Below are 27,238 nucleotides of genomic sequence, written 5' to 3' on the forward strand. Positions count from 1 at the left end.
AGTCTTTTCTAAAAAGATACTTTGTATTGCTATGAAAATTCTCATAATGCGAGGAAAGGCGAGTGTGTTTGTTTTTTCTACTTGGAAAACATCTAATGCAGTAGATTTTGTAATAGCCTGTGGTCCCTAGATGAAATAAGGAAGGACTTCAGGGGATAAGTAAACACTCTAAATTTGTATGAAAACTGTGTGTGTGTGTGTGTGTGTGTGTGTGTGTTTTACTAGGGAAAACAGGCATTTATCCAGTTTTCAAAGAGGTTCAAAAATTCCAAAAGATAGTCACTTATGTAGGGTATGTTCCAGAAGCTCTGTTTACAGAAGATTTGTTGCTTTAAAAGCAAGAAGGTTTTAAAATTGCTGAACAAAAATACAGGACTGTAATTATGATCATGAGTATGCTTGTGTGGATCTGAAACGTGGGAAACCATGCAGACTCTGATAGCAGCAAGATAATTACAGGCAGCATGCAGAATATAATTGCAGGTGTAAATGCCAAGAACTAAGAGAAGCATGAACATATAAGGAATATTAAAAAAAGTTAAGTCAAGGTGCTTGAAATAGCAGGTAAGGTAATTTAGGTTTCCATGGGGCAATTTCTAGAACAGTGGTAAAACATCAATCTGCTGAATTATTAATTATATTTGAAAACCAAAGATCTCAAATATTAATTAAAAAGCAGGCTGTTTCCGTGGGCTGGAGTGGTCTGTATTTTCTTCAACCTATCCCCTGTGGTTAACATAAAAAGTAACAGAAAAATGATAATTTGAGAATTATCATAATAAGAAATATAACATTATTACATTTTATATATTAGTGAATGTATAACATCCACTTTTAGTTAAAAAACCTTTTTTCTGTGTAAGCTCAGGTTTCCAAATATTATGAAATAGAAAAAAACTGCCAAATACTAGACATACTTTTTCCTATTTTATGTGTTTTTTAGTAATACTTATTATTTCTCCAAATAGTAAATATCAGTGAACTATTAATACTAGGAAATTCACAGAGAGAAGGACTCCATATTTGATTTTTGACTCTTTTTTTGTCATTATATTTCACATATTTAGCTTAATCAAGCGAGATTGGAGTTTCTAGAATAGAAGTTGGAATCAAATGCAAAATGCAGACTTAGCTCTAAATCTGTTGCTTTTCTCTGTTCAGAATTCTATCAGTTCTATTCTAATGTTTCCCACTTGTTGATCAAACCCTCTCCAGTGCATTCACTTTTACACTATTTGTGTTTCTTTAAGTCTTTTGACTCCTTTTCATTCCTTCCATCATCAGGCTTGGAGTTGCTCCTGTTAAACCTTCAGCTCTAATGTTCCTCTCCACTGTGAGTGGAGACTTCCATGGTTCAGCTACCTTCTTGTACTTACGGCATACCTAAAATAACAACTCTAGTTATTATATCTTATGTTCTTTTCAAGTTTCCTTTTTCAGTAACTGCCAAATAACCTTCATTGTTAGTTCCTTTTCTGCCTAAATTAATATGTTGGTACTGAACTCATAATTTCCTCCCACTTACTGCTTCCTGTTGTTTCTTGTTACAGTTCACTTACTAGTTATAAAATATTGAAGTTATTTTTTGTTCTGTCTCCCATTCTATCATTTTCTTTAATATCTGTTATTGATACATTATTTATTTACCAAATATCTCTCAGAATTAAAATCTAGTTCCTTTAAGAATTAGAAGTGTCTCCAGCTTTCCTAGTCTCTCTTTTGTTTTCACTGAAAGCGCTCTGCAAGTGTATGGGGGACTCAGTCAATAAGGCATCCATGATTTACACAAATTCATTCTTAGATCTTACTTTCTAATGCTTTGATTTTGACTTCAAGAGGTACTTTTAGGTTTATAACTTTATAGAAACAGAATAATAGTGGTTTCTAAACTAAATTATATCTTTTGCTGATATGTTAAGCTGAATTTTTGATTGGGAATTCTTACAGTCAGAAATTGCAGAAAGTGCAATAGCAATTTGAATGGATGTTTGCAAGAAATAAATGGGGGAGAAGACAACATGGATAACCCTGGAAGACATTATGTTAAGTGAAATAAGCCAGGCACAGAAAGACGAATACTGCATAATCTCACTTACATGTGGAATCTTAAAAAGTGCAAATCATAGAAACAGAGAGTAGAATGGTAGTGACCGAGGGATGTGATAGGGAGGGGTTTCAGGAGATACTGGTTGGAGGATACAAAATTTCAGTTAGAAGGAATAAGTTCAGTAGATCTATTGTACAATATAGTGATCATAGTTAATAATGCATTCCATACTTAAGAATTGCTAAGAGAATAGATATGAAGTGTTCTCACACATTAAGAACACATGAACACAGAGAGGGGAACAACACACAACAGGGCCTGTTGGGGGACGGAGAGTGAGGGGAGGGTACTTAGAGGATGGGTCAATAGGCGCAACAAACCACCATGGCACATGTATGCCTATGTAACAAACCTGCACATCTGCACATGTACCCTCCCCCCCTTTTTTTTTCAGAAGAAATAATTTTTTTTTTTTAAAAAAGAATAGTTAAACTAAGCTCTCTTCCAGCCAATCCGTAACCCATCTGAAATGCTAATGTGGTCAATAAAGATTGTTTCGCTAGCAAAAAAAAGTTCTCATTACAAAAAATAAGTATATAAGGTAATGAATGTGTTAATCACCTTGATGTAGTCATTCCACAATGTATACATATATTGAAACAGTATAATTTACACTACAGTTATATGGAATTTTTGTTAATTTTTTTAAAAAGGTGGGGCCGGGCACAGTGGCCATTGCACTCCAGCCTGGGTGAGAGAGCAAAACTCCGTCTCAAAAAAAAAAAAAAAAAAAAAGGTGATATACCCTTTCTATCTCTCTTTCTCTCTCTCTCTCACACACACACATTTTCACCTTCTCCCTTGTTGTTCAGAAATGTCCATTCCAAAGCAATTAAATAAATAATGTACAGTCTAACTCATGCCTAATTCTGAGGGATCCTAAAACAAAAGCAGCAAGTGACCTGTGGATTGTTTTGCTCAACATTAAAAAAAGTAACTTAAAAAGTGTTTTTACCCTTTAGCTAAAATGTTTGTGTAAACAGAGCATTCAGTCCAAGGGTTGGTGAATTACCTAAAGGTATTAAACACATTATCCATTCTGTCAATAATTGTTATGTGTTGTGTCATACATTATGGTGGCAATACATTATCCATCAGTGTGATATGTATGATACTTTTTTAGCCAACTGTGCCGTTTTTTTTTTCTTTCCATTTTTCTGTCGGATGTTCCAAACACCAGACAGAATAGATCCCAGTAGAATGTAAGTCAGCAAGACTGGCAAGAATAACTGCAATAAAGCTAAGCTCAAGTAGGGACTTTTGCAATCTAAAAGCCATTCTCACTCATTTACCTTTATGGAGCCCTGTGTTAACAGATAAGTCCCAAAACTTTCCTTAGGCCTATATTTGGTGGACTTGGCACTGAAAGTTTATGAGGTAGTGGGAATGGACATGGCCAGGCTGGTTGACCATGGTCACTGCATGGTGCCAATCTCTTACGTACTTATGCAGGTAGTCAGGGCATCTTGGCTTAGAGGTTGCAATTTTTTTGAGGATCATTTGCCTGCTGTACTTCGAGCAGCAGCTAAGGAGAAAAGGAAATGGACTTCCCTGTCACCAGCCAGGGCACAGCACTTTGGTTTGACCCCTAGTGAGAAAGGGTAGGCTGTGTGCACACATGAACTGAGTTGCAAGATGGGGCCCCAAGTGTGCCTGTGAGGATCTACACTCTCCCAGCAACAAATAGAAAACACCATGAAAGCTTGAGAGGCAGCAGAAGAAAGGAACATGTTTGATATTTCAGTACACTTAATGGCACTTTTTCTTGCTTTCTGAACAAGAAACCAAGCATTTCCATTTTTCACTGGGAGCCACCAATTATATAGCTGGCCGTGGGCATGGATGTCAAGTTTCAAGTAGGATTTTATATTTAATGTTTTTTCTTGTCTATTAGGTAGTTATAGTGTCAAGATTTACTCAGACTTTTAACACTTTCTCTCTACCTCACTCATCCGGAGTATAAAAAGGAAGTACAGTTCATGGAACAAGAAAAGGCAATCAAACCAGAGAAAGAGCCTCTAAGTATCCACTATGGGAAGGGACAACTGTAACTGGTCTACCATTAAGTTTATCTATTTGGCTAATATTTGAGGGGCGTTGATGAATGAAGGTAAAAAGCTGATGACAAAGTCTCCAGACAGATTCACAATGGTATGCCATGATATACATGATGGTCCTGTGGCAGGTGGCCTTGCTCTGCAAAGGTATTCTTTGGATACTTGTCCACTAGGGGAGAAAAGTGAGTGTGGGTAGTTATTAATGAAAATACATGAAATCAAAAGTGTAGTTTGCATAAATATGGAGGTATTTGGGGAGGGATATATAATAATGTTAGTGAAAAGTCTGGGTTTGGAAAAAGAAATAATTACTTCTTTTGGCTAGTGATATTTGGAATTTTGTTAGACCATCATTTGGAATGAAATTTCACATTTGGAATGAACCTTCTGCTGTGGTAAAGAATTATAGACTTAAGAAACAAATCGTTGGTTGGGTTATGTTGATTTGGTTTGCACACTGGGACACTGTGAAATAGCTTCCCTAAAACCTTAATTTTGTTTTGTAATGCTGACTGTAATGAGTACCATGAAAGGGAAAGAATTGTGTTAGATTCATTATAGTGTTGCCCAACACAATTGCAAGCTTGGCTTGGACATCTAAAAAGAGCTCGATGATCCCTAGGGCTGAGAGTTTTGTTTGTTTGTTTTAGAAGAGGACTTGTTAGCCTCCCCCCTGACCTGCTTGCACAGTGAATATATCTTTCTCCGTCTTTGTGTAATGGGAGAGACTTGGGTAACCGTATTTTTAAGCAACATAGAATAATTCTGTTTACAGTTTGAATACAATTCTGCCTTTTTTAATGCTTTATGTTTGTTTTTGAATGAGTTATGGTCTAGAATTTGCTTAGAATTTGGAGTATTTTAATATTTTAAGATCCTACAGATAACAGGCCTCCAAAAATATTTGTTAAGTTTAAATACATATGCAGAAAATGCCATGCTTTTAATCCAAATAGCGCAGGAGACATAAAATCAAATTTCTATTACTGAGAAAAAGAAGACAATAATTTTAAAACATATAAAGTCTGTATATAGCACATTGAATAGATATTAATAAAATAATTGTTTTAACTGGTTTATTTTAGCTAAGATAAAATGTGATCAGTCTATATAGATGATATTGTAAAATTTAACCTGTGTTGAAAGTTATATAAAATATTTTTTGAATCAATATTTCTTTGGCAAAACCATTATTGTATGCTGTTAGACTACATGGCCTAAGAATCTCTTGTTCCCTAAATATTTATTCACCCTGTTTTTTGTTTGTTTGTTTTTCTTAGAGTTCTAGCTCTATTGCCCAGGCTGAATTGCAGTGGCATGATCATAGCTCACTGAAGCCTCGAACTCCTGGGCTCTAGCTGTCCTACCACCTTAACCTCCCAAGTAGCTGGAACTACAGGCACGTGCCAGCACACCGAGCTTCACCTTATTCTTTAGGCTTAAAACACTTAATAGTGGAAAAATAGAAACAACTTCCATTCCATGATTTTTTTTACCTTTGAACAATGTATACTGAGAAAAGGACATATTGGTTGAATTCATGGTCTGTATATATAACTGACACATTTTGATCAAGAAAGAATAAGGAAACTGGGCAGAGGGAATTTTGACCCCAAAGGAAAGGAGAGAAAAAGGCTGTAAAAGTTACTGAAGACAAACTGCCTATTTCATAATTTCCTCCTGACTCTTAAATTCAGAAAGTCAGGTGACAAGACTTTCATGGAGTATTCATTCTCATTCTTATGTGATAAAATATTATAATCCACTAGGGGCCCTCTTAATCACTACATGATATGCTTTATGAAACAAATCCTCTCATCTCTCTCAAAAGGGCTAGAGGAAATAAAATAACCCACAAATTCCACTTTGAGATTAGTGGCCTTTTTTTATAATTAAAAATATCTTGTGGAGTGAGATTAAATGAACTGCTTCTCAATTAAAATGTACAAGTATTACTTTACTGGGTTATGAATGACTTTAATATCCCTCAAAGCATTGATGCATTCAGATTATTGGCTGCATATGAACTTCTGACTTTCTAGTTTAATAACAGGAGTCCTAGAACATGTCTTACAGTGATTGACTTCTCTGAGGGGCTATAAAAACAAAGTCAATTCAATGGAAGTCTTTGGGACCTATTGTTTGCTACACTCTGTAGATCTAGGGTTCTCACCCTGTGATCTATGAGTATGTTTCAGCAAGTCAATAAACACTGTAAAAGAGCGTGCAGTATTTGGTGTGTATGTGCTGGTGCTGGGGTGACAGCACAGGTTTCATCCGTCACTTAGAGTGATTCATAACTGAAACAAGTAGATGCATGACAGCATGGTTTCTCAGTCTTAGCACTGTTGACATTCGGTGTCGGGTAATTTTTGTGGTGGGAGATGTCCTGTGTGTTTTAAGATGGTAGGATGTTTACTAGCATCCCAGACCCTTAACAATTAGGTGTCAGTAGCCGCTGTTCCCTATACTCACCAGTTTGGGCCAAAAACAGGTTCCACATGTGGCCAAACTTTTCCCAAGAGAAATCATCCCAGGTTGAGAACCACTACACTACAGTACAGATATTATAATACTTAGAGGTATATTTTTTTTACTGGCATATAACATTTTATTTTATTCTTACCACATCTTGTGACACATATAATTCCAGCAGGCAACTGTATTTATCCCTAAATAAGCATAGTAAAAATGCAACCATTTATTGTTCTTTGCCTTAGAGTAGAAGAGAAGGTAGACACAATCATATGGCTTACCACTAAGCCTTGAATTATAAAGTAGTCAATTTTGAAGCAAAAGAGATTTCAGTCTTAGTTTCCCCATTTTTACACCAGTGCCTTTGAAAATGTCCTGGATGGGTCTTAGTATCTTCATCTATGAAAGGTTATTCATATTAATTAAGCCTATGTCATAGGGTGTTTCAGCATCAAATAAGATCCTGGGTATAAAAATGTTCTGTAAACTGTAAAGTGCTTTTGAAACATAAGGTGGCATAATTAAAAGACTGTGGAGAGTGGCAGGAAAAGTGAACTCTCTCTCAATATGTTCCCTCTCAATAAATATATGTGGAGGGAACACCAAAGTGGAAGGTACCCACTTTTCAATGTGGTCAGAATGACCCATACACTGTTGAGTTAATTGATTTTATCTCACTGTTAAATTTCCCCTTCCTCTATGTTTTTTGTTTGTTTGTTTGTTTTTGATGGAGTCTCACTCTGTCACTGAGGCTGGAGTGCAGTGGCGTGACAGAGTGAGGCAACCTGTGCCTCCTGGATCCAAGTGATTCTCCTGCCTCAGCCTCCTGAGTAGTTGGGACTACAGGTGCACGTCACCACAGCGAGTTAATTTTTGTATTTTTAGTAGAAACAGAGTTTCCTCATATTGGCTAGGCTGGTCTCGACCTCCTGACCTCAAGTGCTCCACCCACCTCAGCATCCCAAATTTCTGGGGTTACAGGCATTGGCCATCGTGCCTGGCCCCTTCCTGTATGTTCTATAATACTAAATTGTGTGTATAGAGTATTACAACTATATTATTTATAAATAGGCCAAATTACATTTTTTTCAGTTTATATGCAAAGGTGTTTTAACAATAGAATCATGAGCAAAAATTTTAGAGACCTCCATCCTGGAAAACAGTGTTCTGGAGAACAGTGTGAGTCTTGTGGCTTGTGGGAGTACTTTTTTATTTACATGATTTCAAATTATTGCATTAGCTGCTAAAAAAGATAAACTAGGGCTTCTCAAGTTGGATGAGCATCAGGATCACCTGCAGAAGTCTTTTAAAATTTGACAGTCTTTGCACAGCCCTAGATCTGCTAAATCAATTCCAGTATCTCCATGAAACCCAGCCTCCATGCAAACATGATAAGAACTGACTTAAACCCTTAGCAGTTAATAAGCTAGCTACTAATTATTGTCTTTACAAATTTAACAAATATAGGTAGGAGTATTTAGGAAGATTTCCAGAACAGAGGAAAGAGATACAGATAGAAATGTAGAAAGAAAAGCTTATATTTCTAGTAGCATTTTTCTAGAACAATCTCTGGCCTTTGTATTTATCTTTATATATAACTTTAGACTCTGTACTGTAAAAAATTAACACCTTATTTCTTTTTTGCCCCTATGCTATGGATTTTCAAATATTGGAGAATTAGAAAATGCTATGAATTATCGTTTTTATTATTCCTTGTAGTGTTTTATCTTTAGTGAGAACTATTCTTTAGGTACTGCAGAGATTTTATAGCTTGTCACGGTTTCTACTATATTAAGAATCAAGTCTAACAAAATCAGAATAGATGCTAAGCCTGGAAACCCACAGGAAACATGTTATTCTTCAGTATTTGCAAAGCACTGATCAAAAACATCTCTCTTCTCTCAATCTTGCTTCCTTCTTTTCATTTACTAAATAGGCTTTTGAGCCTTACAAGACTTTGAGATTTTATGGATATGAAACCTGCTATCATTTAGCTTCCTGCCTCTGGGAATAGGTGAGTAGTGTTACCTTTGATAGAAGAGCTAGGTCATTCTGTAATGATGAATAAAGACTTTCTGGGTAATTGGAATTCAAGGGCAGGATTTTCATATATGTGGCTGTACCACAGAAAAGCTGTATGTCAGTGGGTTCTTATCTGTTTGTGTTATTTTTTAGATGAAAACATTTGGCCCAGTGGTGTTCATTTGCTGCATTATTTAATAATATTCTATTTTATCTATTGAAAATAAGAGAAATTAATAAGGTAGGTGAAATGGATTATAGAAGTATGTAGCTTGTGAAATATATTGACAGAAAGAAAGTAACACATATAAATAAGAAGGAATGGAAGGTATTATGGGTTGAATTGTGTCCCCCAAATTCATATATTGGGGTCTTAACCCCCAGTATCACAGAATGTGACCTTGTTTAGAATTAGTGGTGTTGCAGATGTAAATGGTTAAGATGACATCATACTGGAGTAGGGTGAGCCCCTAATCCAATATGACTTGGTGTCCTTATAAAAAAAGAAATTTGGACACAGACATGCACACAGGGATAACGGCATGTGAAGATGAAGACAGAGATTGGGGTGATGTAGCAGAAGCCAAGGAATGCAAAAGATTGCAAGCAGACCACCAGATGCTAGGATGGAGATGTGGGATAGATTCTCCTTGAAAGCTCTGAGCAGGAATCAATGCTGTGGACATATTGATTTCAGACTTCTAGTCTCCAAAACTTTGAAACAGTAAACTTCTGTTGTTGAAGCCACATAATTCATGGTACCCAGTTATGGCAGCTCTAGCAAACTAATCCAGAAGGACTTAGGCACAAAATGTTCATGAGGAATTCAGGACAAATGCACGTGGCTTAAGTAGGATTCAGTAAGTGCTTACACCCTGTGCAAAGTGTATTAATTTACCTATCTCTTTCCTGTTGATTTTTGTTGTGTGTTTAAGATTGACTCAATAAGCTGTGTGATGTAAGCATTTCAATTTGGTTTGTGAAACTTCCTGTTTCATGACATGCAGATTAGCTTGCAAGATCGTATACTTAGAAGCTTTTTGTCACATTAGTGCCACATCCCAAGTTCACAAGACCTTTAGAACCTCAAATCTAGTTGTTTTTGCACTCCTCAGAGTACTGTGTGGATCTTTATGAAAACTGTAATATTTCCTTATATTTAAGTTTTGTTATAATAGAAAACAGGTTTAAGGCTGAGTGCAATGGCTCATAGCTGTAATCCCAGCACTTTGGGAAGCCAAGGTGGGAGGATTGCTTGAGGCCAGGTGTTTGATACCAGCCTGGGCAACATAGCAGCAGGACCCTGTCTCTACAAACAAAATTAAAAAAATAAATTAGCTGGGTATGGTGGCACATGCCTCTAGTCCCAGCTACTCTGGAGGCCAAGGTGGAAGGATTGTTTGAGACCAGGAGTTCAATCAAGGTTGCAGTGAGCCATAATCGTGACACTGCATCCTTTTTCAAAAAAAAAAAAAAAAAGAAAGAAAGATAAAGATGTAAGGAAGGAAGGAAAAGAAGGAAAAGAAAACAGGTTTAAGACCTTCTCATGACACTGTATCCTTTCTCAAAAAAAAAAAAAAAGAAAGAAAAAGAAAAGGAAGGAAGGAAGGAAAAGAAAGCAGGTTTAAGACCTTCTGGAGAATGGACAAGTCTGGAGAAGTTTTATTTGGAAATGTGAGCGTCATCTACTTTAGGAAAATTTCAATTTTACTAATGATATAATTAATATTTCCCCTAGTCACTATTCTGTTTCTCGTTTTTATTTCTGGGTTGTGATTTTATTTAAGAAATATTAAAGATGTTTCTGAAAACATTGACTTACAACAATGAAGTCTACTTTTTTCCCCAAATTTATCTTATGTGATGATATAAATCTGTTTAAAATGTTCACCTTCATTTCATTTTTATTCTTACTGAAACATTTCTCAAATCTTAAAATAAAGTCACGAAGAAGCCCCAAAGTCCTTAGAAATAAATTTTGTGAAGGATGTTCTATATTTGCTTATAGTAAGTAACCTCCTGATTGTATTGATTTTCAAGGCTTGCCTGACATTGCTCAACTTCTGCATTTGTAGGTTAGCTGTTTGTCATATGTGCAAATTCCCTTCAGGTATTTTTAGGTTTATGTTTATTTCTGCTCTTTTATATTTAACTTCTCATAGAAACCAGGAGGGGTATCATTTGATGGTTTGCTTATTGTTTGATAGTTGAGATTCTCTTGAGGCAGGGGTCAAATTAACTCATGAGTTGTGATCCTAGCATTTACTTTTCCTCTGCCTGTTTCTTCCTATAAGTAGGGATTTACCATTCAAACAACCTATTTCAGTAAGGGATACTGAAAGTGAACAGCCTGATTGCTAATAAAACTGAGTAAAATTAAACAGTGCAGGGCTAAGTCTATCCTTCTCTAGTGGTGAAAAGACCTCTCATTATAAACATAAAGCAGTGATGAATTTATCCACTTCACCAAAACAGGTTTTGCTTTGGCTACTAGGTATTTAGACTTATAAATTTTAGTCTAGTTATTTCCAAAAAGTAATTTTGTAAATCAGCTAGTAGCATGTTGCTTGGATGCTTAAGCCCAAGAGTCAGCCTCTGTGTGAAATTCTGGCTGTAGCCATAGTGCCTGTGTGACCTTGAGCCAGTTACTTAATCCCATAGGCCTCATGCTTTCCATCTGTGAAATGAGGGTCATTAAAGCAGCCACTTTCCAGGGATATTATAAAAATTAAACAAGATAATACTATAGAAAAATTCTGAGCATAATGTCTGGCATGTTGGAAGGGCTTTATACCTGCTACCTCTTACTAATTTTTACTTTCTAATATTCAGTTTGATTTAGCATTGTATTTATTTTTCTTTCTGAGTGAGGCATTTGGATTAGAAAGCTGTCAGAAACTGACCCTTTCATGGAGGCTCTCAGCAATCTAACTGGGGAGAAAACACACATGAAATTATTTCACTGTATTAGGATAAAGACATGCAGTGGGTACACTGTCAGTACAGAAGAGGGTACTCACCCCAATGTGGAGAGTCAGCAAAGGTTTTCCACACAATCATGAAAGCTAAGTGAAATGTAGTCAGGGGGTTAGAAGGAGAAAGCTTGAGCAATAGCTAAGAGCTATATAACACCCTGCTATATGCAGGCAACCAAAACTCGCTGAATTCCAAACAGTAAAATACAAAGTGGGAAAAATGGAAAATGAATTGAGATAAATACTCTCCTGGTAATACCATACTAAGGAGCTTGGCCTTTGTTCTTTGAGTGATAGAAACCAAGTAAAGTACAGTCATGCACTGCCTAACAATGGTGTGGTCGATGATAGACTGCATACATGTTGGTGGTCCCATGAGATTATCATGGAGCTGAAAAATTTGTCACCTAGTGGGCATGACATCATAGCACAATGCATTAATAATGTGTTTGTGGTGATGCTGCTGTAAACAAACTTACTGTACTGCCAATCATATTAAAGTATATCACATACAATTATGTACTTTACATAATACTTGATAATGATAATATACAACTATATAACTAGTTTATTTTTTACAACACTACACTTTTTAATTATGATTTCAGAGTGTACTCTTTTTACTTATAAAAAAGAAGTTAACTGTAAAGCAGCCTCAGACAGGTCCTTCGGGAAATATTCCAGAAAAGGCATTATTATCATAGGAGATGACAGCTCCATGTGCTACTGCCCCTGAAGACCTTCCAGTGGGACAAGGTGTGGAGGTGGAAGACAGTGATATTGATCATCCTGACCCTGTGAAAGCCTAGACTAACATGTTTGTTTGTGTCTTAGATTTTAACAAAATTTTAAAAAGTAAAAAATAAAAATAAAAATTTAAAATAAAATAAGGATATATATTTTTGTACATCTATACAATGTGTTTGTAATTTAAGCTAAATGTTATTACAGAAGAGTCAAAAAGTTAAAACAAAATTTAAAAGTTTCTAAAATGTTAACATTTATAGGATTATAAAAATGTTACAGTAAGCTGTTTATTTTTGAAGAAAAAAATTTTAAATATAGTGTGGCCTAAGTGTACAGGTTTATAAAGTCTACAGTTGTGTACAGTAATGTCCTAGGCCTTTGTAGTCACTCCTCACCACTCACTCACTTACTCACCCAGAGCAATTTCCAGTTTTACAAGTTTCATTTATGGCAAGTTCCCTAGATAGGATGAGTATTTTTATCTTTTATGTCATATTTTTACTGTACATTTTCTATGTTTAGATACACAAATATTCTGTTACAATTGCCTACAGTGTTCAGTACAGTAACATGCTGTATGGATTTGTAGCCTAGGAACAATAGTCTATCTCATACAGCGGAGGTGTGTAGTAGGCCATACCATCTAGATTTGTGTAAGTGCCCTCTGTGATGTCCGCACAACAATGAAATTGTCTAACAATGCATTTCTCAGAACATGTCCCTGTTATTAAGCAACCCATGACCATATTTAAGCAGAGCTGTGCTATGGAGCTCTCTGGTTGATGTGTGGAAGATACATTTAAAGAAGCCAAGGCTTCTTTAACAGAAGAGAGAGAAAGGTAATAGAAGTGATCATGACCACTCATATTGAGGAAGCAACAGCAGAGGTGGAGAAGACAAGGTGGGGATGAAAAATATGTGGATGGTAAAGCAGGCAGGACTTGATGATTGGCTGAAATGTAGGCGTCAGAACCAGAAAAAGTGGGATGAATCCAGGTTCCTGGATCGTGTAATAGTGTGGATGGGGCTGCTACTGAAATAGAGAAGACAGGAGTAGGATGAAGAGTAGGGGAGGGGCAGAGGGAGAGGAAAGACTGTAATGATGTGTTGACTTTGACACATTTTCTTATGAGACATCCAGGAGAAAACAAGGATGCAAGGATGAGGGTAGTACTGAAGCCAATGAAGCAATAGTTTGTTACACCATATGTTACTTACTAGGTGCCAAGAAGAAATCACACTTGAATCCACATAAGTATTTAAAACTTAAAGCAGGGAAAAGTGTTGAGCTTTATAGTGAAAAGAAATATCATTTATGGATGATTATGTTTGTACTAAACCTCTCTGCTAATCCTGTTAATTTTATATATCTACTTTTTTTTTGAGACAGTGTCGCTTCGTCACCCAGGCTGGATTGTAGTGGCATGATCTCAGCTTACTGCAACCTCCGCCTCCCGGGTTCAAGGGATTCTCATGCCTCAGCCTCCCAAGTAGCTGGGACTGCAGGCACACGGCACTACATCCAGCTAATTTTTTTGAATTTTTAGTGCACACCGGGTTCCACCATGTTGGACAGGCTGGTCTCGAACTCCTGACCTCAGGTGATCCACCCACCTTGGCCTCCCAAAGTGCTGGGATTATAGGCATGAGCCACCACGCCAAGCCTATCTACTATTTTATCTATAAGATTTATCTACTATATCTACTTGTTTTGTTTCAAGAATCTGTTATTCTTAGCTTTGTTTACAAATTTCTCATTTTTATTTTGTTAGGTTGAGAACTCAAACTTTCATCTAAATGCTCTTTTAAAAACAAGTTACACATTCAGTTAAAGCCAACATAATGTTTATGAGGTACTTACTCTCTACCAGAAGCTGAAAGAAATGCTATAAACAGTATAAACTATTCCCTTAAAAGAAACTCATATATTTTTAATTATTACCTTCAGTTAATTTAAATAGAATTTTTTCAACTTTCTGGCTATCTTTTCAAAAAGTTCAATCCAGTTAATCTCAGAAATTTTAATAGCTTTGAGAGATGATGTCAGATCACACATGAAAGAAGTGGACTAAGCTCTGGTTGAAGAGTGACTTGTACGTATGTTCAAAACTTTATCATTGTTACAGGATCCTTGGAGTGTTGCTTTGCCAGCTGGAAACCTTTGTGGCTGGTGGCACCTTTGCCCGAGTTTTGCTTGGGCCCACTGGGATCATTCTGTCCACTTGGCCTGGCAGACTGCGCTTGGCTCATGCTACCTGCCCAAATCCCATACCTGCCAAGGGCAAGCCAGGTGTGGAGTGGCCAAGGGTGTGTGAGTGAGCAAGCAAGCACAGGGTCTGGCTGCAGTGCACAGCCATGCACGCTGGGTGCAACGGGGCAGGCAGCTCCAGGCACCGGCACAGCCCCCAGCTCCCTGCAAGGCTGTGGCTGGACTAGGCAACTGTTTCCACTGCTGGCACCAGGAAACGTGGTGGCACCCACAAGCTTGAAGACATCAGTAACTGCACATTCCCAAAGAGTGTGTCACAGCCCTGGTTTGGGAAGCTCCTAAGTCTGGGCTCCCCAAAGGGCTGCAGCTCTTATCTCCTTCTCTCTTCTCTTTCTTGTCACCCACAATGTGGCAAGCAAGGGGCATGCTTCAGCCCTGTTTATGTTATAGCTCTTTCAGTCCCACCATTCACGTTCTTGTCCTGAAACAGGAAGAATGAGGTATGGGGACAACTGGAGGGTGAGTAAGGCAAGGAGGTGCTTTTTGAGGCAACAGTACAGCTGTCAGATGACCTGAAGTGGGTAGCTCCTTTCCACAAGCAGGTCATCCCGATTAGTGCAGCTCTTAGTAGAGAGGAGACCCACAGTGGGGAGCTCCTCTCTGCAGGTAGGTTGTCCCGACATCTGCCTTTCTGGCTGAGTCCAGGGGTTTTATGGTCTTCAGAGGGGAGGAAGTGCATGCTGATTGGTCCATAGGCAGCCATGGGTGGGCCCAGAAAAAAGCACCGTAAGTTCTCACTCCAGTTCACAGAACTGGCAGCCTGACCCCCAGGCTTCAGGCTGTCCCAGGCATGAAGGTTGTGCCTCACCAGGCACCCACCCCTTTCTACCCATTAGCTGCCTGCCTTCTGCTGCCATCAGCCTGCCACCCTTGACGCTCAGGCTATTCATGCCAAGGGGTGCCTGCAGGCCTGCACTGAGCCACCCTCAGCACCCCCTGCCCCTGCCAACCTCCCTCCAGTGCTTCTCAGCGACCAAAGTCGGAAGGGGCTAAGGTGTCAGGAGGCTGGTGTGTTGGTGTACCCTAAATGCATGCACACCCGGTCCAGTCGTGACAATACCCGGGCTCAGCCTCAACTTGTAATTAAAACGTAAAGAGAAATTTATTAATATTATCCCAACATTGTGTTAAAAAGAACCTGAAACTAGAAAATTATTATATCTTTTTAAAAAAATAAAAGAACATAGATGAAAATGTGACAGTCGTTATCTATCAGTGGTAAGATTTGGGTTTTTTTGTGATTTGCTTATTTTTCCTAAGATTTCTGTAATAAAATATATAACATTTTTAAACAAGCAGAAAATATTTGTATTACTGCAGTTATATTTTTATGACTGTTAAGTTTTTAGGAAATCAACTCAAAACAAGTAGTCTGTCCTACTTGAGCAAGAAAAAGACTGGAGAAAACTTTATTCTATTCTTATAGATACTCTGTATATCTTAATACTGAAATTTACAATGAAAATGTTACTACCTCATATCATAATGACACCTCATATTTGTATAGTGATTAAGAGTTTAAAAAACTCTCATAGCCATCATTTTATTTATTCTTTACATTATGTACTCTAGGGAAATCTAATAATCCTTGGTTTGTAAATCACCACAGAAAGCCTGGGTGATTAAATAATGTGCTTAGAGTTATAAAACCAGGTGTCAGAAGTGAGCCTTAAACATCCTCTTTTTTTTTTTTTTTTTTTTTTGTAGGAGACCAGAGTTTTATTATTACTCAAATCAGTCTCCTTGAGCATTCCAGGATCAGAGTGTGTTTTTTGTTTTTGTTTTTGTTTTTTTAACGAAGTCTCCCTCTGTTGCCCAGGCAGGAGGAGTGCAGTGGTGCGATCTTGGCTCACTGCAAGCTCCGCCTCCCAGGTTCACAGCATTCTCCTGCCTCAGGCTCCCGAGTAGCTGGGACTACAGATGCCCGCCACCACACTTGGCTAATTTTTTGTATTTTTAGTAGAGACGGGGTTTCACCATGTTAGCCAGGATGGTCTCGATCTCCTGACTTCGTGATCTACCCGCCTCAGCCTCCCAAAGTGCTGGGATTACAGGCATGAGCCACTGTGCTCGGCCCCAGGATCAGAGTTTTTAAGGACAAGTTGGTGGGTGGTGGGAAGCCAGTGAGCCAGGAGTGTTGATTCGTCAGGTCAGAGATGAAATCATAGGGAGTCAAAGCTGTCTTCTTGCATTGAGTCAGTTCCTGGATGGGGGCCACAAGATCAGATGAGTCAATTTATTGATCTGGGTGGTGCCAGTTAGGTTCATTATTTATGCTAAGAAACTCTCTGTTTTTCTGCCTTTGCCTTTTTATTAAAACATTTTTCTACAACCTCATATCTTCCAAAAATAAACATAATCTAAAACATCTTTTTTAACAGTATGAAGTTTTTGTCATTAAATTCACTAATTCATTCAGTGAGACCAATATTCATTGAGCAATATTAGGTACAAGGCATTGTTCTCCCCACTGGGTACTCATCTGTGAAAAAGAGTAGCCACGTTTCATGGTTCATGACTTTAATCCCAGCAACTAGGGAGGTGAAATGGGAAGATTGCTTGAGGCCAGGAGTTTGAGACCAGGCTGGGCAATATATCAAGACTCCATCCCTGAAAAAAGAAAACAATTAGCTAGATGTTTGGCATATACCCAGCTATTCAGGAGGCTGAGGTGGGAGGATCACTTGAGGCCAGGAATTTGAGGCTGGCTGCAGGAGCTCTGGTTGTGCCATTATACTTCAGCCCGAGTGACAAAGCAAGACTCCAAATCTTATTAAAAAAAAAAAAAGAGAGAGAGACTTAAAGTGTCTACCATATGGAGCATCTTTCTGATGGGGAAGATATATAATAAAAGAGAAAATTCAGTAATAGAAAAGAAAATATATAAAAATAAACTAGATAAGTACTAAGGAGAAAAATCAAGGGAGACCTAAATAGTGAGAGTTTGCATTTTACATAGGATAGCCTGAGAAAGTCTCACTAAAAATGTGAAATTTAAATCAAAGCCAGGTGTGGTGGGACAGGCTTGTAATCCCAGCTAAGGCAGGAGGATTGTTTGAACCTAAGAGTTCAAGCTTAGCGTAGGCAACGTAGTGAGAACCTATCTTTAAACAAAACTGGGCAACACAGCCAGACTCTGTCGCTAAATAAATAAACAGCCATGAAAAAGTTGATATTCAAAGGGGGCGTGGTGTGAGCCATGGTATAAAATTGGATAACGGGAGGGAAATATTTAAAAACTTTATGCCACAGATCTTTATTGAATGTTTACTGCATGTGAGAAAAACCCTGGTAAACTAACAAGGCTAGATCCCGTTTTCCTTGAGTTTGAAATTTAGATTTTAATAATTTATAAATAAATCTTATCTATCAGATTGCATGGTTGATCTAGGCAACTTAGAATTAATAGTCCCGCTTAGCTTTAGAACTCCCCAAGAAGTGTATTTAAAAGGAAAAGTAAAATTAGAACTAAATGAATAAAGATGTAACTGTTTTAACTAGAAATTATACTCCAAAACCAAACCCATTTTTGTGGGAGGGGTGGGAAGGAACAACAACAAACACTGAATGTGGAGTCAGTGACCCTGGTTACTCATACCAGCTCTACTTCCAACCAGGTGTGCTGTCAAAATGTGGACAGGTCACTTATGGAGTCTGGGTTAGTTGGCTTTTGTGATCAATTTCATAAACCTCGGAATCTATTATAATAAACTGAATGATATAGAATGAGCTTGCCCGACCCATGGCCCACAGGCTGCATATGACCCAGGATGCCTTTGAATGTGGGCCAACACAGATTTGTAAACTTTCTTAAAACATTATGAGATTTTGTTGCAGTTTTTTAAAAGCTCATCAGCTAGCATTAGTGTTACTGTATTTTATGTATCGCCCAAGACAATTCTTCTTCCAGTGTGGCCCAGGGAAGCCAAAAGATTGGACACTCCAGATATAGAATAAAAAGTGTTTTATTTTTTGCATTTTAAAAATTCTTCTGGGCGCGGTGGCTCACACCTGTAATCCCAGCACTTTGGGAGGCCAAGGTGGGTGGATCATGAGGTCAGGAGATCAAGACCATCCTGGCTAACGCAGTGAAACCCCGTCTCTACTAAAAATACAAAAAATTAGCCGGGCGCGGTGGCGGGCGCCTGTAGTCCCAGCTACTCAGGAGGCTGAGGCAGGAGAATGGCGTGAACACGGGAGGCAGAGCTTGCAGTGAGCCGAGATGGCGCCACTGCACTCCAGCCTGGGCGACAGAGCGAGACTCCGTCCAAAAAAAAAAAAATTCTTTAATCCTGTATCATTATTAGGAAAACTTACTCTTGTTGGTACTATGCTACAAGTTCAATCAGTACCAATCACAATACACATATCAATACTATAGCACCATCACCACACTTTCCCTTGGTTAATTTTTTTTTCTGCCTTAAAATGTTGTGGGTTCTTAACAACTGAATTTAAAAACAAACCAACAAGATTTTGGGGAAATACTTAACTTTTTCACTTTAACTATTGTGTATTTGCTCCCTATGGCTTAGGAAGAGATTGGCTGGCAGTTATTGGAGACTGGCTGGGAAGCACCTGGCTCTTGTGTATCTCAGTGAAAGTAGAAAACCAGGCTGCCCAATGTTAACTCTCTTTAACTCTTTTCAAGTTTGCAGGAAGGCTTTAAAAATCTTTCATTTGCTCTTGATTTTACCCAATGCAATTTTATCTTTTGTAAGACCAATTTTTGTGTACTTAGTGGATAGTAAATAAAATGTATGACCATATTTCCATTTATTAGGAGAAAAATAATTATCATGGATTCTAAATCACTCTTCCTAAGGTCACACAATCAAAGGCAAAGGCTTGTATTTTTATATTTATTTAGGGGAAACTTTATTCAAAGCAGGGGATAGGAGAGTCAACAGAACAGATACCTTTTTCCATTGGTCAGCAACAGTTCATGCAGTGGTTGCTCCTTCCAATTTGAAACACACTCTTTCATTGTTTGGTCTCCCAGACCACAATTTGCCTTAATTGTCTTCCTAATTGTCCTCTCCTTCCATATTGCCTTCGCTGGTTCCTTATTTCCTCCCACCTTAAACATTAGATTATCATCAATGGTCAGACTTTTTTTTTCTCTTCGGTCACTAATTCCCTCAGTTATCACTCTTTTCCAATGTCTGTCTGTCTGTATTTATTTATTTATTTATTTATTATTTTTTCGAGACAGAGTCTCACTTTGTCGCCAGGCTGGAGTGCTGTGGCGCGATCTCAGCTCACTGCAACCTCCGCCTCCTGGGTTCAAGCAATTCTCCTGCCTCAGCCTCCCGAGAAATTGGGATTACAGGCACCCACCACCACGCCCAGCTAATTTTTTGTATTTTAGTAGAGACGGGGTTTCACCACGTTGGACAGGCTGGTCTTGAACTCTTGACCTTAGGCGATCCACCCGCCTTGGCCTCCCAAAGTGCTGAGATTACAGGCGTGATCCAGTGCACCCGGCCCCCCATGTCTTTAAATATCTTCAATGCACTGATAACACTGAGTCCTGATCTCTCTTCTGAACTCCAGACTTAGGTATCCAGCTCAGCATTTCCATGTCTAATTGGCATCTCAGTCTTAACAGGTTCCAAATTCCTTGTTTTACCCCCAAGACTTGCTCATGCCACAGCCCTTCCATCCCCATTTTAGCAAATCAAAACTCTATTCTTCAGCTGCTCAGACCAAAAAAAGGAATCATCCTTGGCTTCACTCTTTACCTCATAAGCCCACTTTCAGTCAATCAGCAATTCTCATCAGCTCTAATGTCAGATATCATCTGGATTCTAATGACTTCTCTTAACTTTTATCTCTAATCAGCAGCCATCAGTATCTCTCCTAGGGGACCACTCAATAAAGCAGAGCTTGTATTTTAATTCAGATTTCCTGACTTCTAATCCAGGGCTCATTCTAAGCAATGGGATAAAATGAAACCTAGCTTACCTCCCAAGGCTGCCCTGCACTGGACTCTTCTAGAAAAGCCAGGGATACAGAGTGGGTTTTAAAACATCGCCACGTATCCATGTTTGTCTTTAAGCAAAGGCTACTTAGAGATTCAAAAGGAGTTGCAACATAACAAGATAAGACACGCAAACTGCCTTCTTTTTTTTCCCCACAGAGATAAAATCAGTATCTTTAATCCATCAATGCTGTACATAAGTAGTGTCAGAAATGAGTGCACAGACAGCATTGCTTGGAACTTTGTGTTCCCAAGAATTCATCTGGAGTACCCTCTGCTGGGGAGCCAGACTTCGGAAAACAAAGACTAAAGTAGGAATGGAGGGAAGGCTTAGCTCTGCTACATACCCACGAGTAAGAAAAGAATCCAGGCAGCTGAAGCATTTGGGGAATTCAGCTGCCTGGGATTATGGGCATTAAAACCCCCTACCCTCAATCACTTCCATCCCCACCCAAGCACACAAAATTTTACCCGAAGATGTTTGTAGCAGCTGTGCAACTGTCCAACTATTAGAAGAAAGAGTGGAGAAATGGGAGTCTCTGCATATTTTATGTCCTAGTTAACAATAATTTACTTCTTTTATGGAAATTTAAAATAATATCTTCTCAATATTCAGATTGCATAAACCCTGGAGATGTAAGACACTTTTGGATTAAAGGTTTCTATGTAGGAATGGTTATATTCTAGTGATAAATATTTCCTCATATGGAATTTAAAATTCTTTAGCTACTCCATCATTACCTTTCTCCCAGTTATTGCTAAGTCATCAGTATGCTGGAGTGGAGGGGTGTCTGGGAGCTTCCATATGTCACATGGAATACAGAAATAGAAGGATGGTAAGACATAGGCCACAAGTAGATTACAGTGCAGTGGATATAGCTGGAGGAAAGAAGTACTATGTAGATCAAATGTAATTCATTTTGATACTTGCAGTACTACACATCCATTAGCATACTTTTTACTTTTTTTCCTTGTTAACAAGTTACATAACTGTCGTCATTATGTAAAAGTGGCAACAGACAGAAAAACCTATATTCTACCTCTAAGTCTCTTGGTTTTGTAATTCTAATCTGAAATTGTGACCTTTAAATATGTTAGAGTCTTATTGGGTTTCAAAGGGGATGATGGAAAGAAATGGCACTTGTGGAATTTCTACTGTGTGTCATTCTCTGTATCTTACTATTTCTATAATCGTAACCTAATATAATCCTAATAGAACTGTGTGAGGTAAATCTTATAACCATCTTTTCATAGCTGAGGAAATTGAGGCTCTGAGAATCCACAGTATTATAGCTAGTGAGTGACAACAAATACCATGCTCTTCTTCTGACACAATATCACTCAGGTAAGGAAGATGAGGGGTCCGGGGAAGCAGGGAAATCACAAGCCTCCATTTTCCATCTCTTTCTTCAGGGGAGATCTCAAATAATTTTTCTTTTGATAGTTTTCACAGGCAAGTTTACAAGACCAAAAGAGAAATCTAAATTTAGTGAGGATGAAAATTATTTTTCTTGTTATATTTATCCACATATTGCTTTTTCTTATATCTGTATATAGATACAACACTTGCAAAATTATGTAATATTTTTCTTTGTGTATATTGTTTCAGTTATCTTCTCTTTTTGAATTTGAATTTGGAAAAAAATGTGTATATGTATGTCCCACAGAACACATAACACATTTACTGGGTCAAGATTGTGGCAGAATGATGAATCATTGGATTTAGGTTCATCAACCTTATAAGATGCTAAATTATTTTGTACTTTTCCTCTCTCTTTTTTTCTAGGCTCTTCCATTGCATAAGTGGTAGAATGGTGTAGAGTTTCTCCCCTGTACTGCAGTTTTTGATTTATCATTTCTTTTATCCATTTGAGATAAGCTGCCAATTCATTTGAAAGTTATTATGAACACAGACATAAAGTGCTGTCTTCAGCACTCAGTTGTATGCAATCAACTATAATGTCTGTTAGAGTGTTCATTTGCTTAAAGTACCTAGGAAGTATGATTATAGGTGATGGGGGTGTGGTATCCTCTGGGCATATCAATAATATTGGTTAACAGCTCTGTAGTTACAATACTACCCTCTAATGGCACATCGAAGTATGCCCCAGGATATGTGGGAAGATTTTCTCTGCAATCTTTTGGAGGAAATGTCTGAAAACAAAATTAGAAAGATTATTCCTCTGAAGTCTGACAGGTTATTCTATAAGAAAAACGTGCATCTGAATAATTCTCCAAAATTAAGATAATATTATATGAATTTGTCCTTAGTCTGCTGTATATTTTCCCAACAGTCACTTCGAACATTTTTGGCCAATATAGAGAAAAATTATTATGAAAAACAAAACAAAATAAAGAAAACTTGGCTTATTAGAATTTCAATTTCCTAATTCTTAGCTAGATATGTTTTCTGATTTTAAGAATTTATTCTTTGCAGTGCATTTATATTGAAGTGAATATGGAGATTTGAAAAATATGAACTTGAAACTGTTTTAAGTAACAACCCATGTTTGAAACATTTCCCAATGTGAGTGACAAGCAATTAAATCTACTTTGCATAAACTTGAACTTGATGTGGAAACCAACTGATTCTTTGAAGTCCTAGAAGAAACAAAAATGAGCTGTTTAATCTTTTGCTGCATGCTGTGGTTCTCTGGAGCAGCAAAGACAATTGATGGGAAATGGGGAGAACATAAATGTTTATTTTTGCAACAATGTTAATATTATCTAAATGCTAATTCTTAAGGAAGAATATCAGAAAAAAGAAATAAATCATATGACTAATGATGTGGCTCACATATATCATTATGGATCAGCAAGTAGGTATTCAAAGAGGATTCAAACAAAATACTCTGAGTATTCGAATGAGTTTTTCTGATGTGGTGTGCTGTCTACAGGCATACTTTGTTTTGTCATGCTTCACAGCTATTGTATTTTTTACAAATTGAAGATTTGTGGCAACCATTCCTCAAGGAAGTCTACTGGGGCTATTTTGCGAACAGCATATGCTCACTTCATGTCTCTGTGAGCTTCATAATTCTTATAATATTTCAAACTTTGTCATTATTATATCAGTCATTATTACATATTTTTAACGTTACTATTGTAATTGTGTAGGGGTGCCATGAACCATGGCCATGTTAGACAGCAAACCTAATAATGTAATTTGTGTTCTGACTGCTCCACTGACCTGTTGTTCTCCTATCCCTCTCCTTCTCCTTGGGCCTCCCTATTTCCTGAGATACAACAATATTAAAATTAGGCCAATTAATTGCCCTACAGTTGTCTCTTAAGTGTTCAAGTGAAAGGAAGAATTGCATGTCTCTCACTTGAAATCAAAAGCTAGAAATGATTAAGCTTATCAAGGAAGGTAATTTAAAAGCTGAGATAGGCTGAAAGCTCAGTTCCTCGTGCCAAACAGTTAGCCAAGCTGTGAAAGCAAAGAAAAAGTTCTCAAAAGAAATTAAAAGTTCTACTCCAGTGAACACACAAATGATAAGAAAGTAAAATAGCCTTATTGCTGATATGAGGAGAGTTTTAGTGCTCTAAGGCTAAGAGAGGCAAGGAAACTGCAGAAGAAGAGTTTGAAGCTAGCAGAGCTTGGTTTATGAAATTTAAGGAAGGAAGCCATCTCCATAACATAAGAGTGCAAGGTAAAGAGGCAAGTGCTCTTGGAGAAGCTGAAGAAAGTTATTTAGAAGATTTAGCTAAGTTAGTTGGTGATGGTGGCTACATTTAACAACAGATTTTAAATGTAGACCAAACAGTCTTCTACTGAAAGAAGATGCCATCTAGGACTTCCACAGCTAGAGAGAAGTCAATGCCTGGCTTCGAAGCTTTGCAGTACAGGCTGACTCTGTTGTTAATGGCTAATGTAGATTGAGACTTTAAGTTGCAGTCAATACTCATTTACCATGCTGAAAATCCTAGGGCACTTACTCTGCCTGTGTTCTAGAAATTAAAGAAAGACTGAATGACAGCACCTCTGTTTACAGCATGGTTTGTTGAATATTTTAAGTCCACTGCTGAGACCTACTGCCCAGAAAAAAATATTTCTTCCAAAAGGTTACTGCTCACTGACAGTGTACCTCATTACCCAAGAGGTTTGATGGAGATGTGCAAGGAGATTAATGTCATTTTCATGCCTGCTAACACAACATTCATTCTACAACCCATGGACCAAGGAATAATTTGGACTTTCAAGTCTTATTATTTAATAAATATATTTTATAAGGCTATAGCAGCGGGATGTAGTGATTCCTCTGATGGATCTGGGCAAAGTACATTGAAAAACTTCTGGAAAAGATTCACCATTCTAGATGCCATTAAGAACATTTGTGATTTATGGAGGGAGTTCAAAATATAAATATTAACAAGGGCTTGGAAAAAGTTGATTCCAACCCTCTCGGATGTCTTTGAGGGATTTAAGACTTAAGTAGAAGAAGTACCTGAGATATGGGAGAAACAGCAAGGGAACTAGGATTAGAATTGGAGCTGAAGATGCTACTAAGTTGCTACAATCTTATGATAAAACTTGAACGGATGAGGAATTGCTTCTTATGGATGAGCAAAGAGTAAGTAAGTTTCTTACGATAGAAACCACTCCTGGTGAAGATGCTGTGAACATGTTGAAAACAAATAATTTAGTGTTACATAAACTTAGTTGATAAAGCAGCAGCAGGATTTGAGAGGATTGACTCTAATTTTGAAAGTATACTGTGGGTAAAATGGTATCAGACAGCATCACACACTACAGTAAAATCTTCTGTGAAAGAAAGAGTCCATTGATGCAGCAGATTTTATTGGTGTTCTCTTTTATGAAATTGTCATGGGCACGCCAACCTTCAGCAACCACCACCCTCATCATTCAGCTCCCATCAACATCAATGCAAGACCCTCCAGCAGCAGAAAAGATTATAACTCACTGAGGGCTCAAATGGTTATTAGCATTTTTAGCAATAAAATATTTTTAAATTGAGATATGTACTTTTTTGTATTTTTAATTAAGGTATGTACTTTTTTAGACAAAATGTTATTGCACACTTAATAGTCTACGATAGAGTGTAAATATACTTTTCTATGCAAAAACAAAAAAAATTGTGTGATTCACTTTATTGTGATATTCACTTTATTGCAGTGGTCCAGAACTGAACTCACAATATCTCCAATATATGCCTGTATTTATATAAATACTTATATAAATTCTACAAAATATAATATTATAGGGCCTTGTACTTTGTCTATTACAGACTGACACAGAAAATCAAAAATTGAAGCAACTTTTCCTTTCTATAGATACTAGAATCAAGTCTAAGAGGATCTGTTTTATTGGTACCAGACATCTAAATCCCTTCCTTAGTAATGATGTCAGGATTCACCAAGAATTCCTTCCAACTATTTGGTTTTTGGAATCTAATATTACACTGTCAGGCTTTGACCTTTACATACATTACTCTTCTGAAGACATTTTATGCCAAACACATTACTTTTATAAGGGAAGAAAAGGTTGAGTGCCCAGGGTTGAAAAAGCTAATGGTATACCAAAATTTTTAAAAAAATATTTTAACTTCCAAGATCTTTTCAGTTTTTTTTTTTTTAATGCCTTAAGTTCTAGGGTACATGTGCACAACATGCAGGTTTGTTACATAGGTATATATGTGCCATAGTGGTTTGCTGCACCCATCAACTTGTCATTTACGTTAGGTATTTCTCCTAATGCTATCCCTTCCCCAGACCCCCACCCCTCAACAGGCCCTGATGTGTGATGTTCCCCTCCCTGTGTCCATGTGTTCTCATTGTTCAGCTGCCACCTATGAGTGAGAACATGCGGTGTTTGGTTTTCTGTCCTTGTGATAGTTTGCTTAGAATGATGACTTCCAGCTTCATTCATGTCCCTTGCAAAGGACATGAACTCATCCTTTTTTATGGCTGCATAGTATTCCATAGTATGTGCCACATTTTTTTAAATCCAGTCTATCAATTGACATTTGGGTTGTTTCCAAGTTTTTGCTATTGTGAATAGTGCCACAATAAACATACCTGTCCATGTGTCTTTATAGTAGCACGATTTATAATCCTTTTGGTACATACCCAGTAATGGGATGGCTGGGTCAAATGGTATTTCTAGTTCTAGATCCTTGAGGAATCGCCACACTGTCTTCCACAGTGGTTGAACTAATTTACACTCCCACCTACAGTATAAAAGCGTTCCTGTTTCTCCACATCCTCTCCAGCATCTGATGTTTCCTGAACTTTTTAATGATCTCCATTCTAACTGGCATGAGATGGTATCTCATTGTAGTTTTGATTTGCATTTCTCTGATGACCAGTGATGATGAGCATTTTTTCATGTGTCTTTTGGCTGCATAAATGTCTTCTTTTGAGAAGTGTCTGTTCATATCCTTTGCCCACTTTTTGATGGGGTTGTTTGTTTTTTTCTTGTAAATTTGTTTTAAGTTCTTTTTAGATTCTGCATATTATCCCTTTGTCAGATGGGTATATTGCAAAAATTGTCTCCTATTCTGTAGGTTGCCTATTCACTCTGATGATAGTTTCTTTTGCTGTGCAGAAGCTCATTAGTTTAATTAGATCCCATTTGTCTAT

The 27,238-nt window shown here is 37.6% G+C and overlaps 1 long non-coding RNA gene across 4 annotated transcripts in view; it reads left to right on the plus strand.

The window, feature by feature from the left end:
• Positions 1–27,238, plus strand: part of LOC134810521 (uncharacterized) — a 384,534-nt gene that overhangs the window by 161,393 nt on the left and 195,903 nt on the right. The gene's annotated exons all lie outside the window — the stretch shown is intronic.

Source organism: Pan troglodytes, chromosome 6, assembly GCF_028858775.2.
Source record: "Pan troglodytes isolate AG18354 chromosome 6, NHGRI_mPanTro3-v2.0_pri, whole genome shotgun sequence".
Lineage (NCBI taxonomy): Eukaryota > Metazoa > Chordata > Mammalia > Primates > Hominidae > Pan > Pan troglodytes.